This window comes from Aethalodelphis obliquidens, unplaced genomic scaffold, assembly GCF_003676395.1.
Source record: "Aethalodelphis obliquidens isolate GAN/ISIS:26980383/991018 unplaced genomic scaffold, ASM367639v1 scaffold133, whole genome shotgun sequence".
Classification (NCBI taxonomy): Eukaryota; Metazoa; Chordata; class Mammalia; order Artiodactyla; family Delphinidae; genus Aethalodelphis; species Aethalodelphis obliquidens.
In genome coordinates, this window is record NW_020838077.1 from 60834 (window position 1) to 74368 (window position 13535).

Sequence of the window (13535 nt, forward strand, 5' to 3'; positions counted from 1 at the left end):
CAGTTATGTATAGGATATTCTTTTAAAGCTGCATGGTTCAAAAGAAAAAGGTGAATGAAATAGAAGAAAGTGATAGATATAAAGGACAGAGGATGGAAAGCCAACATGTGGATGATTGCCCATCAGGAAGGAGAGACCACATGAAATCAGCTATCATTTAACACTTTCTATGTGCCAGACAGTGTTCTAAGTGCTTTACACCTGACTTATTTAATTCTTAAAACAATCTAATGAAGTTGTTCATTATTATTCTTTCTTTACTACAAAGGAAACTAAGGCACAGATGAGTAACCTGCCCAAGGTGACATAACCAATAAATGGGGAAGCTAAGACTTGAATGTAGTACTTTGGTCCCAAGCTCCCACTTTTAATCTTTAACACTAGAATCCCTAGTAAAGAGATGAACAGTTTCCTAAGTTTAAGAAAGAATGCATCTCTCATTCACTGCTAGTGGGAGTGCAAGATGTCCTAGTTTAGAGGACAGTTTGGCAGGACAGTCCTTAGTTTCGAAACTAAGCACACTCCTACAATATGGTCCAGCAATTGTACTCCTTGGTATTTACCTAAATGAGTTGAAAACTTATGCGCACACGAAAACCTAATTGCCGAAACTTGGAAGCAACCAAGATGTTCTTCAATAGGCGAATGGCTAAACTGCGGTACATCCATACAATGTAATATTATTCAGCAATGAAAAGAAATGAACAATCAAGCTACCAAAAAACTCCACAAAGGAACATTAAATGCAAATTGCTGAGTGAAAGAAGCTAATGTGAAAAGGCTACATACTGTACAATTCGAACGATATAACATTCTGGAAAAGTCAAAACTATGGAGACAGCAAAGATCAGTGGTTGCTAGGGGTTTGGGGAAGGGAAGGAGGGATGAATGGTTGTAGCACAGGGGATTTTTAGGGCAGTGAAATTATTTTGTATGATATTGTAATGGTGGCTGTATGTCATTATACATTTGTCAAACCCCATAGAATGTCAGACACACAGAGTGAACCCTTAATATAAACTATGGTCTTTAGTCAATAATAATTTATCAATATTTGCTCATCAGTTGTAACAAATGCACCGTACTAATGCAAGAATGTTAATAGGGAAAACTAGGGGGAGGGGCAGTGGTGAGAGCATATGGAGTTTTTCTGTAAACCTGAAACTTTTTAAAAAGTCTATTAATTTTAAAAATATGTAAATGTTAAAGGTGCTTCTCTTAAGGTCTCAGCAGGAAATGAGGGATGTGTAGTTAGAAACTGGAAGAAAACTGATTCTTGTTGTAAAGTGGCAGAACTTGGCTGAATTGTGTTCTACAGTTGGGTGAAAAACAACTGGTAAGCAATGAACTTGAATATTTAGCTGAGGAGATTTCCAAGCAAATATTTAGCTGAGGAGATTTCCAAGCAAAGATTTCCAAATCTCTGAGGAGATTTCCAAGCAAAGATTTCCAAGCAAAGATTTCCAAGCAAAGTGCATCCTGGTTTCTGTGTGCTATTTATAGCAAAATATGTGAGGAGAGAGACAAATTGAGAAAGGAACTGTTAAGCAAAAGGAGCCATTTTTTTAATCGTTTGGAAAATTTTCAGCTACACCTTATACAAACGAGGCTTTCTATACAAATTGAAATACATATGTATTGAAAAAACATATATATATGTAAATTTTCTGTCCTCAGTGACTTCTCTTTGTAGTTTTAGCAACTGGGTGTACACATAAAAAAAGTAAGCAACCATAGCAAGCAGCATATAGATACTCCCTGAGTGTATATGCAAAATATTGAGTACCTACTATGTGCTGAACACTAATAAGAAACACTCTCTGCATATAAGGTATAATCTAGTGAATAAAAGTCAAAGTTTCTTGAGTTTTTACTTGGCTCCTAGCTCTAGGTACTTTACTTGAACCAACTCATTTAATTAACTCCGGTTACCAAATAGAGAACAGAAAAGGATGGAAATTCACAGAAAACGCATAGGTTAATAATTTAAGATACAACCCTACCTTAATAATGTATCTTTTTGCACAATGGCCATAATTTTGGTAATAACCAGATTTTTTTACTCAAAAAATACATAATGAATATCTTAGTATGTCATCAATAAATATTCATGCATTGAATGCCTTTTAATGGCAGCAAAAGTATTGCATCATATTGAATAATTTTTTAAAAGAAAAATATTTACCATAGCTTAACAGATACACACAAAAAACATATGAAAGCGAACCACTCAATGCATTTACACAAAGCAAACACACCCATGTACCCAGCACCCAATCTGAGAACCAAAATCATTATCAGAATCCCAGAAACTCCTTCCAAGGGTAGTGGGACCTCCCAGTCACTACCTACCAAGGGTAATCATTACCCTGATTTCTACTGTACAAGGAACATTAATTTCACCTGTTTTTGAACTTTCAAAAGTTGGAATGCACTATAATATGTGTTTTTTGTCTGGCTTTTTCCACTCAATATTAGTTAGTGAGATTTAATCCATGTGGTTGTGTGTACTTGTAATTCATTCACTCTCGTGGTGTGGTATTACATTGGGAAAACCTCTCAATATGTCTTTTCTACTGTAGGTGGACATTTGTGTTGTTTCGAGTTTCGGCCTAAAATAATAACTAGACTACTTTGTGTTTCTTACAACTCAACCCTGGCTCTTCCTTTACTGAGATCTATTCTGATATGTTTAAATTTTTTTTCAGTGCAGTAAAAGTGGCAGCTGTGTCCAGTCCTTGTTCCCTGTTACCCTAAAACAAACTCCTGTTGATAAATAATTTTGGTTCAAATGCATCACTAATTGCTTTCTGTTTTGCATATATATATATATTTAATTTTATTTATTTATTTTTATTTTTGGCTGCCTTGAGTCTTTGTTTCTGTGCGCGGGCTTTTCTCTAGTTGCGGTGAGCAGGGGCCACTCTTCGTTGCGGTTCTCGGGCTTCTCATTGGGTGGCCTCTCTTGCTGCAGAAGAGCATGGGCTCCAGGCTGCGTGGGCTTCAATGGTTGTGGCACTCAGGCTCAGTAGTTGTGGCTCACAGGCTCCAGAGCGCAGGCCCAGTAGTTGTGGCGCATGGTCCCAGTTCCTCCGCGGCATGTGGGATCTGCCCGGAACAGGGCTCGAACCCGTGTCCCCTGCACTAGCAGGCAGATTCCCAACCACTGCACCACCAGGGAAGCCCCTGCATATATATATTTTTTAAGCACAAGGTTTTCTCTGGTATGTAACTTCAGGCAAAACTAGCGTTCCAAATGACTTCAGGAAAAAATATATATATATATGCTTGATAAAAATCTATACATCGAATAAAGTGATATGTATAAATTATGGACAGCAATCTTTTATAGCATAATTTCTATCAAAACTGCTTCATGCCTCTCCTGTCAGAGCAGGTCGTCTGCCATAAAACCACTGGACATCGTACGTCTCTCTGTTTTTGTCTCACTCTCTTCTCTACCTCTCCTTCTCCCTCTCCCTCTCGTCCCTCTTCCTCACTTCTCTGTTTAGGCAACGTGGTTTCTCTGTTTGTGATCGTCTTCCTCTTTTCTTAAATCATTAGTAAATAATACCAAGAAGTAGACAAAAGCCAATTACAGTAATGTTTGCACTGGACAGGCTCAGGAAAACACGTGACCCGCAGTTTTGACTCAGATGGAAAAGTAAGAAGGGGGAAAGGAAACATATTTGCGTTGGTTAGATTTCGAGAACATGAACTCCTGTCTTGGCCAAAAATCAAACTAGGATCTTCCTTTTAGAAGGTAGCCAGGTTCCAGGGGCGACAGGAACTCACGAACCATCTATAAATTTTGTTCTTAACGTGACGAGAGCGTGGAAACACACTGTGAAATGCAAAGCACGGTGCAAACACAATGGGATTGATGTTCCCTTAGGATTGATGTGGGCTCGGCACTTGGGGACACCAGAGCAAGGGGATGCAAGGAGGCTTTTCTGCATAATTTCCCTCGCCCTTTACTCAGGACGCAAGTCATCGAACTAAGTTCCTCTCTGAAAGCCACTAGCCACTAGCTGTTCAAGGAGCTTCAGTGCCTGAAAGTTTCAAACAAAAGCTACACGTATCAGGCCTAAAACTAGGATGACAGTCTGATTCCACTTCGTTGGGAGGTTAGTTTGGTTCCAGGTGAGGACATTACAGAGGCCTCAAGTTGTCTGGAAAACCTATTGCTGATGCGGTGAGGACACCCCGTTTTAAGGCTCTCGACTCCCGCAGTTGCCCAGCGAGGTTGACCTCCACGCCAAACTTGCACTTCACCTGAGGGTTTCTATCCAATTTGCAGAGTGCGTTTTCTTGCACTCCAGCTCATTTTTATCCTTTCTTCCCTTTTTGCCCTTACCTTACATCAGCCAGTGAAATTTCTATTTAAGTATTTAACAGCATGCGCTATTACTCGTGTAGTCGTGGCCGAGTGGTTAAGGCGATGGACTAGAAATCTATTGGGGTTTCCCCGCGCAGGTTCGAATCCTGCCGACTACGTTAGCTTTAGCAAGCAAAATACGAAGCTTACTACCTGACTATATAGGTTTACAAGCAACCTCTTTTTCCTTTGCCTCTGTGCACTTCCTTCCTTGGAAACTTGAAAGTATTTCTGGAGTCAACGGATGCCCCTGGTAGGGTTTAGCAACTACCTCCGTGTTCAGTAGATTCAGATCATGGCTGTGAGTATAGATAGGAACCGGTGCACTGGTTCCTTTTTGTCTTTTACCGTAAGGTTGTCACATAGCGCCATCGCCGGCCGCCCCTCTGTGCTGCCTGTTCTGGGAAGTGAGGGACGGACTGGAGTGGACTCAAGGCTAGACTTGGACAGATTCGGCTCGGACGCTGAATCGCATAATGTATGCTTGATAGCAGGAAGCGTAGCCTGCACAGTGACGTAATAAAGACAACAGTGAGCAACTGTATGGAGATTCCTCCAGAGTAGCATGCTGTGTTTTCCACATTCGTGCAGTAGTGTATATCTCTACCTGTCATGCTGGAGACCATAGTTCAATTACGCTACACGTTGGCCATTGTCTCTCTTCTAGTTAACCACCAAGGACTGGGGTTCAGGAAGTAACGTGAAGAGAGGATGGCCTCTCCACAAATACCAAGTGATACAGCCGGTTTGGTGACAAGTAAAGATTACATCTTGATGTGATGTAAATATATACTATTATGTGTACATATGTACTTTAAAATACATGCATATATACACATTTAAAAGTATATATTTTAAAAGCATATATATGTGTGTGTGTACTTTTCTCTCATGTATATGACAGAGAGAAAAGGAAAAGAAAATGCAGTAATATGCTAAATATGCTAACATTTGGGGACTGGGATAGCCAGGAATTCTCTGTATTCTTGTAACTTTTCTGTCACTCTGAAATTATTTCAAAATTAAATTATTTTAAAATAAAAAGTTAAAAGAAAAAAAGACTAATAAAACTATAAATGAAAAATATATTCATTGACATTTAAAAGCACAGATATGCAATTTGAACCGTAGATATAAAAGAGATAAGAAGTAAATTAATGAATAAGAGTTTAGAATTGATGAAGGAATGGGATGCAAACTGCTACAGTGAGCAAGAAAATTCATAACCATGAGAAGAGCTAAATAGAGAGTGCGTGCCTAAAACAGTATTGTTCAATAATGACTATATTTGGGGATATGAAAATAAGATGGTACTATAATTCAAAACAGCAGTAACATGTATGATGGGAAGGTGTGGCCATAATCCAAATTATTCTATGCTCCTTTATAATAATGAATAAGTTCAGAATTAGATGTTCATGCAAAACATGATACATACTTTGGACCAATTGCTGAATGGATGAGTCTTAAAATCAGTATTTTTGTGGGCCATGTTCAAAGCCAAACGGCTTTTCTTTTTAATGAAGGAACATCCTTCCAAAATATAAGAATAAATTTGAAATTTTAATTTAGAATTAATTTTTAACATTTTATCAAATTTAGTCGAATTTAAAAGTTAATATTTTTATGCAGCACTGCCAGACACTAGATTATTTCTTCAGTAATTCTATTGCACAGTTGAGTGATCAAAGTCCATTCCTTTTCAACTAACATTGAATCTCATTTGTCTCTAACTATTAATTCTTTTCATCATAGACAAAATATTCTTTTTTATTTTTTACAGAGGAAAAAATGATTGATCATAGATAAGAACTATAAGGGCATGGATGAGCAATCAACACAGGCAGTGCTTGAAGGGCCACATCCTTGAGAGAAGGGAAACACATGATATGAGTTGCACAAAAGCTTGCCCTCGAGGGACACGTTCTATTTTGCAGCATTTTAGAATAGACTCCAAGTGGAAAGAAGCAGTTGCCCTGGACTGAGGAGACACTCGTCAGTGTTTGGCTACCAAAATCCATAGGACCTTAGGGTCAAAATTCAGATGATGAGGGAACCACAGAGAAGGAGCTCAAATTTCCATGTATAAATTCTCCTTACAGCATCGGCTAATTCCTAAATTGCACACACACAGGAAGATGTTCCAAAACTCTGTAGGAAAGAGCAGCTGGAAGACTAATGATCTGTAGAGATTCAGCAGCTGCTTAGTTCTGGAGAACTAAGTTCATACCTCTCCCAGTTGGAGGGAACCCGATAAACACTATCAGCTGTCATTTGAGACTTCAGAAGCATACCTCTTAAGTAGTAAGTGACAAACCCAGCTGTAAGGACCAAACAAGAAGAGCAAGGGCTATGTCTTCAGAGTAAAGAAAAACTATATAGACCGACCATAACAAAGGCTCAATCTTTGTATATTGCAGAAAGACTACCAGAAAACTCTGAATGTTTGGAAAGAAAGCAATACATGTCTATATAATCCATGGATCAATGAAGAAAACACAATAGAAGTTTTAAAATACTTTGAGCTGAATGATAATGAAAATATGACACATCACAATTTGTCTAATGTAGCTAAAGCTATTTTTAGAAGGAAATTTTTGTCTTTAGTTGCAAGTATTAGAACAAGGAAAAGGTTGGGAATCAGTGATCTAACTCAAGAAGCTATAAAAAACTGGGAACTTAAATGCAGAAAGTAGAAGGAACTATTAAAATAAGTGCAGAAATCAGTAAATGGAAAGCAGACATACATCAGAGAAAATCAACAAAGTAAAAGGTTGGTTCTTTGAAAAAATTGATGAAATAGATAAATCCCAAACAAGAATAACTAATAAAAAAAAGAGTAAGTTAAAACACAAAATACCACAACAGGAAGGAAATAGCTGATATTCATATATATCCCAGATATATTTTATTTGTTTACTTTTTTAGATATATTTTTAAAACAAGAATGGTATCATAAACATCTTTATGTCAATATACATGAAGCAGTTAATAAAATGGATGCATTCTTTGAAAAATACAGTATATCACAAGGGGCACAGAAAGCAATAGGAAATCTGAATTGTCTTACGCCTATAAAAAAATTAAATCCATAATTTAAAAAGTCACTCCTATAAACCTCCAGGCCTAGGTAGAATCTCTTGTGAATTCTTCTATACAAATAAGAGATAAATAATATCAATCTTACAGAAACGCTTTCAGAGAATAGAAAATATTCTATATCTTGATCATGGTGATTATTACACAAGTATATGCATAAGTAAAAATTCATCAAACTGTATAATTAAGATTTATGGTCTCTTCAGTATGCAAATTACACCTAAATTTAGAAAATGAGAAAAATTAAAGCAAAGTAAAGATGGTTTAACTCAAACAAAAGTAAGGAGAATTCCTCACTTGCAGCTGTGCATTACAAGACATAATAAAAGGTATTCTTGGGTTAAAGAAAAATAAAAGATTTGAAAATTGGAATTAATAGGTGAATTAACATAGTAGCTGGTTTCATGGTCAGTATACGACATATCAAGTGTGTTAATACGTACCAACAACAAACAATTGGAAATTTAAAGTTTCCATTTCAATAGCATCAAAAACAACAACTGTTTAAGAGTAAATCTAATAAAAGTAAATTTAATAAAATAAAAATATAAGTAAAAATCAATCCAAAGAGAAGAAGTAAAATAATATAAATACTTTCAATCTAAAAAGGGTTAAGAAAGCAGAAATTAGAGAACAAGAACATACTGGCAAAATTAAAAGAAGAGCAAGATGGTAGACTTAAATTTAACTAAATAAATATTATCTTGAATGTAAGTAGACTAACTATTTCAATTAAAAAACAAAGATTGTCATACTGGAAAAAATTTACCCCGAACTACATGTTCTTTATATGGCATACAGTTTAATATATTTGTTTTTTTGAAAAAAGGATTAAAGTAAAAGAATGTACAAGACATATCAGAACAAGTAACCAAAAAAGGCAGACCAGAACCATTTTAGTGATAATAATGTGGTATTTGTAGACTCTCGAGAAAGTACCATTACTAGAAATAATGAGGCTATTTCACAACCTCCAGGGTCAATTTAGTAAAAGGATATAACAATTTTAATGCACATAATAACTGCTTCAAAGTATAGAAAACAAAGGATTGGCAGAGCTAAATGGAGAAATACAAAAATCCATAATCATAGTTGAATATTTTAACACTTCTATAGAAATAACTACTGCAACAAACAGACAAAAGTTTAGTCAGAAAATGTTAAGCAATAGGATTAATACTATACCCAACTGAAGAATATCTCTGTTTTTGAGGTATACATGAAACATTTAACAAAATCACCAAATGGTAAGCATAATGCAGGTGTCAACAAATTTCAGAAGATTGAGATCACACAGAATATGTTCTCTCAGCACAGTACAACTAAATAAAAATCAATATCAATAGCATAGATAAATAGAAAATTCCTAAATGTTGCAATATTAAGTAATACAGTGCTAAATAAACCCATGGGTCAAATAAGTTTTTTAAAACTATAAAATATTTTTAACTGAATGATAATGAAAATAAGACATATCACAACTTGTGACATGAAGCCAAAACAGTGCTTAAAGTCGAATTTTTAGCTCCAGATTCATATATTAAAAAGAGGGAAAATTGAAATTTAATGATCTAAGCTTTCATCTCAAGAACCTAGCTCAAATATATAGCTAGGTTTTAGAGTTTAAAAAAATTAAACTCTAAAAGTTAGAAGGAAAGAAATAATAAGAGCTGTAATCACTGAAAAAGAAAGGAAAAATAGACAAAATCAACAAAGCAAAAATTCGCTTGTTAGTAAAATTGCTACCCCAAATTGATTTTTTTTAAAGAAACAAAGAAAAAATAACAAGGATAAAAAGAGGGCAACATTAAAGATCTTACTGATATCAAATTAGAGTCAGAGGATAAAATGAATAGTTTTGGGGAATAACTTTGACAATAGAAGATAAATTACAGGTTTCTATATAAACACAACTTACCAAAGCAGACACAAGAAGAAATGAAAAGTTTAAATAGTCTGAAGTTCATTAAATAACTTAAAAATCATAATTACCTTCTATATTAGTTTACTATGGTTGCCATGACAGAATACCACAGATCAAGTGGCTTAGCAACAGAAATTAATTTTCTCACAGTTCTGGAGGCTGGAAGTCCAAGATCAAGGTGTCCACAGGTTTGGTTTCTCCTGAGGCCTCTTCCCTTGGCTTGCAGATAGTGACCTTCTCTCTGTATCCTCACCTGGTCTTTCCTCTGTGCTTGCTTATCCCTGGCATCTCTTTGTGTGCCCAAATTTCCTCTTCTTATAAGGATACTAGCCAGGTTAAATTAGTGCCCATTTTAACAGCCTCATTTTAACTTAAATTAACTTAATTCCCAACTCTTTTTATGAGGCCGGCAAAATCGTCATACTAAAATCTGACAAGGATGTTACTAGAGAGGAAAGTGCAGGTCAAACTTTGTGTTAAGCATTCTAGATGCAAAACCATTAAACAAAATAATAGCCATCAGATCCAGTAATATAGCGAGAGAAGAGTCAAAGTGAAAAGGTAATGCTCGTTTTAGTAATATGAAATTTGTTTTGTATATAAAAATCAATCACTTTAAATTTATTACAAAATGTAAGAGAAGAAACAAAAGATCATATTAGTAGATACAGGAAAAACATTTGAAAAAATTCAATGCCAATCATTAAAAATTTCCAGCAGTCTACGAATAGAAAGGAGATTTCTTAATCCCGTGATGCATATATACAAAATCCTACATCTATCATCCTAATTATGGTAAATATTTGACACTTTCTCCCAGTTACTGGGACCACGACAATCAGGACCACTATCGCCACTGCTATTCAACATTGTATTGGGGGTCTTAGGCCATGAAATAAAATAAGACAAAGAATTAAAAGATATTAAGATTGGAAATGAAGAAATAGGACTGTCATCATTTGCAGATGATATCATTAAGTGCTTGGAAAATCCCCCCAGATATACAAACTATTAGAATTAATAAGTAAAAATAGCAAATTTGCTAGATACAAAACCCCATATTCAAATATATATTGTATTCATATATACTGGCAAAAATAGACAACTGTTTTGTCATTTACAATAGCAAGAAAACTACCAATATCCTAATAATAAATACAATAATAAATGTAATAAAAATGTGCAAGAGTGCTATATTAAAAACTCCAAATCACTGTGCAGAGAATTTTTAGTAATATCTAAATAAATGAAAAGATACATCATATTCATTGATTGAAAGGCTCAGATTCAATGTATTTGAAATAAAATGCTCAAAGAGTACTTCTGATAGAATTGACAAACTCTCTCTAAAATATATGTGCAGGTGGAAACGACCTAGAATAGTAAAGGAAATCTTGCAAAGGAAGAACAAATCTGGAGGAATTTTACCACCACATAACAAGACTTATTCTAAAGCTATGGTGATTAATAAAATATACTATTGATGTAAAGATAAGGAAAGAGATCATTGGAACAAAATAGATATGCTGATACAAAACCACATACATATAACAAAGTGTCACTGAAACTCAAAGGGGAAAATGATAGATTTTTCAAAAGATGGTGCTGGGTCAACTGGATATACAAAGGAAAACAATGTGGACATTGGCCTCTTCTGTAAACTATTCCCTAAATTAATTCAAGATGAATTAAAACCCTAAATGTGCAAGGTAAAGTAATAAAATTTACAGAGGAAAACAGGAGACTATCTTCATGAACTTTGGGTTGCCAAGGATTCCCTGTATAATAAGCACAAAAAGCAATAACCATAAAAGATAGGTAAATTATACTTTTTTAAACTTAAGAATTTCAGTACATCCAAAGACACCATTAACAATGTGAAAAGGCACAGAGTGGGAGATGTTTTTAATAAGTACATCTGACAAAAGATTTATGTCTAGACTGTATACAGAACTCCTTAAAATCAGTAAGAAAAAAGACAATAGGTAATAAATCAGATGGTGGGAATCTGGGTAGTATCTCTTCTAATGATGGCTGATAAGCTGGTCACTGTAGGGGTCCTCTTTCAAGGACAGTGTCAATCAGCTCCCTCTCAGCACAATACTGACACATTATTTTTAATTCTCTGGGAAGAACCTCCATTTTTGACAGAACATTTCCGCTTCAGTGTCTGTACAGGGTATAGTAGATGGCCCGTAATCATCTATTTCCATCTCTCCCAAGAGAACCTTCCTGTACTACAGAGGCTAGAAGGTTAACACTACATTTTCCTAGCTCCCTTGCAGCTAGGTGTGATTTAAGCTTTTTCTGGGAGTTTTCTAAGGTGGAAATAAGGCACCTTCTAATTCAGTTGTTTTGTGCTAACAAGCATTGTTATGGAAAAATTGGGATTTCCTGCAGAGGAACACAGGTGAGGGGTGTCAGTTGTTTTGCTAATTCACATCTAGGAGCATGGCACACTCCAGAACATGGAATTCTCAAAGTGTGGTCCCCACGCCAACACCAGCAGCAACATTTGGCACCTTGCCTAGAAATGTAAGTTGCTTTCTGACTGTTCTGTGTTTATTTGTCTATTTGTCACCCATTAACCACAGGTCCAAATTAACCACCAGAGTTGTTTACATTTCCTGCTACCACCTCATTTATCTAGCTCTCACACGTCAAGCCAATATTTCTCCTGCCCTAAATAAGCCCAGGGCCAGGTACCAGATAACTAGGGACAGGCCCTATGCCCCCAAACTCCCCGGATTATTAAAATGATCTAATCCTAAACTGTTTACTCTGACTTGCCTTTCCTTTCCTATGGAAATCCCAATAAAGTCTGTAACTTGTGCCTTCCTCTTGCTCTTTTCTGCCTCCTGACCAACACCAGGTACTTCCCCCTGGGGCCCTGAGTAGTTTCTAAAGGAACTGTTTCTAGGGAAACTGTGAGTAACATCAAACCTCTCTTTGGTGGCATTGGCCTCTCCCTGTCTTCTCTCACTCACCTTTGTAAATTAAGACCTGGCTGACTTGCTTTCTGTCATGATAGATAGCTTTCATACTAAATTTTGAGAGCAACTTTCCTAGAGAGAACACTGCTGTTGCAGAAGCCTACAGATATCTGCACTACAGTTCAGGCAATAGACCCCTGAAATCAACGATTTCAGCAGCAGCATTTTGATTTCCTATTTTCTTCATTGTAGACAATGGCAACCTCTCTGGGAGACTATTACTTCAGGGTTGTTTTGGGAATTTCTGCAGGGGTGAATTAGAGCTGGCACCTCCCTTCATCCCTCTGTGCCAAAAATTTTGTAAGCTTCTGTGTTCTTATTAATCCCCCTTTTGCTTAAAATAGCTTGAGAGTCTTTGTTTCTTAAGTGATTTTTTGACATATAACACAATATTAATGTGGAAAAGTACATAAACCATAATTTACGGCTCAAGAAATTTCCACAAAGTAAACACACCTATGTAGACAGCACCCAGAATGAGAAACAGAACCATTCCCAGCATCTCCAACAGCCCCCCTCATGGCCTTTCTCTGCTTTCAACAATCACCTTTCTGATTTCTAACACCAAAGCTTTGTTTTGCCTGGTTTGAACTATATATAAATAAAATCATGAGCTATGTATGCCTTTATGTCTGGCATCACTCCAATAATATGTTGTGAGAGTCTCCCAATTTGTGTGCAGTTGAAATCATTTATTCTCATTGCTCTACTATTCCTTTGTATAAAAAGCAATTATTTATCTTTTCTATTGCTGATGGACTTTGGATTGTTTCCAGTTTGGGACTAAAATGGGTAGAACGATTTTGTTTCATGAAGCTGAACTCAGATTCACTTCTTTTATCTGAATCGATTCTGCCAGGCTATCTTTTTTTTTTTTCAGTCCATACATGTTAATGGAGAGAAAAATAAACAAGGTTGAAACTTACTTACAAGGATCTCTGTTTATTTTATTGTAAGTGAAAAAAATGATTAAATTCAGTTCATCTTGATTGCAGTCAATTTTTTTGAGGGGGGAGGATCAGATTTTTTTTAAAGCATGAAACGTTCTGTCATTTCTTCAGTGTTTAACTCCCTTCAAACTAGAGTCCCAAAGGAATTTACCTACAATGTTATAGGCTTGTTAAAAATGTGTAGACCAAAT

At 35.9% G+C, this 13535-nt stretch overlaps 1 non-coding gene across 1 annotated transcript; it reads left to right on the forward strand.

Annotated features, from left to right (window-relative positions):
* Window positions 1-4415: 4415 nt before the first annotated feature.
* TRNAS-AGA (transfer RNA serine (anticodon AGA)) lies at window positions 4416-4497 on the forward strand. Its single transcript has one exon. It is a non-coding gene; the product is annotated as a tRNA-Ser (tRNA).
* Window positions 4498-13535: the final 9038 nt, after the last annotated feature.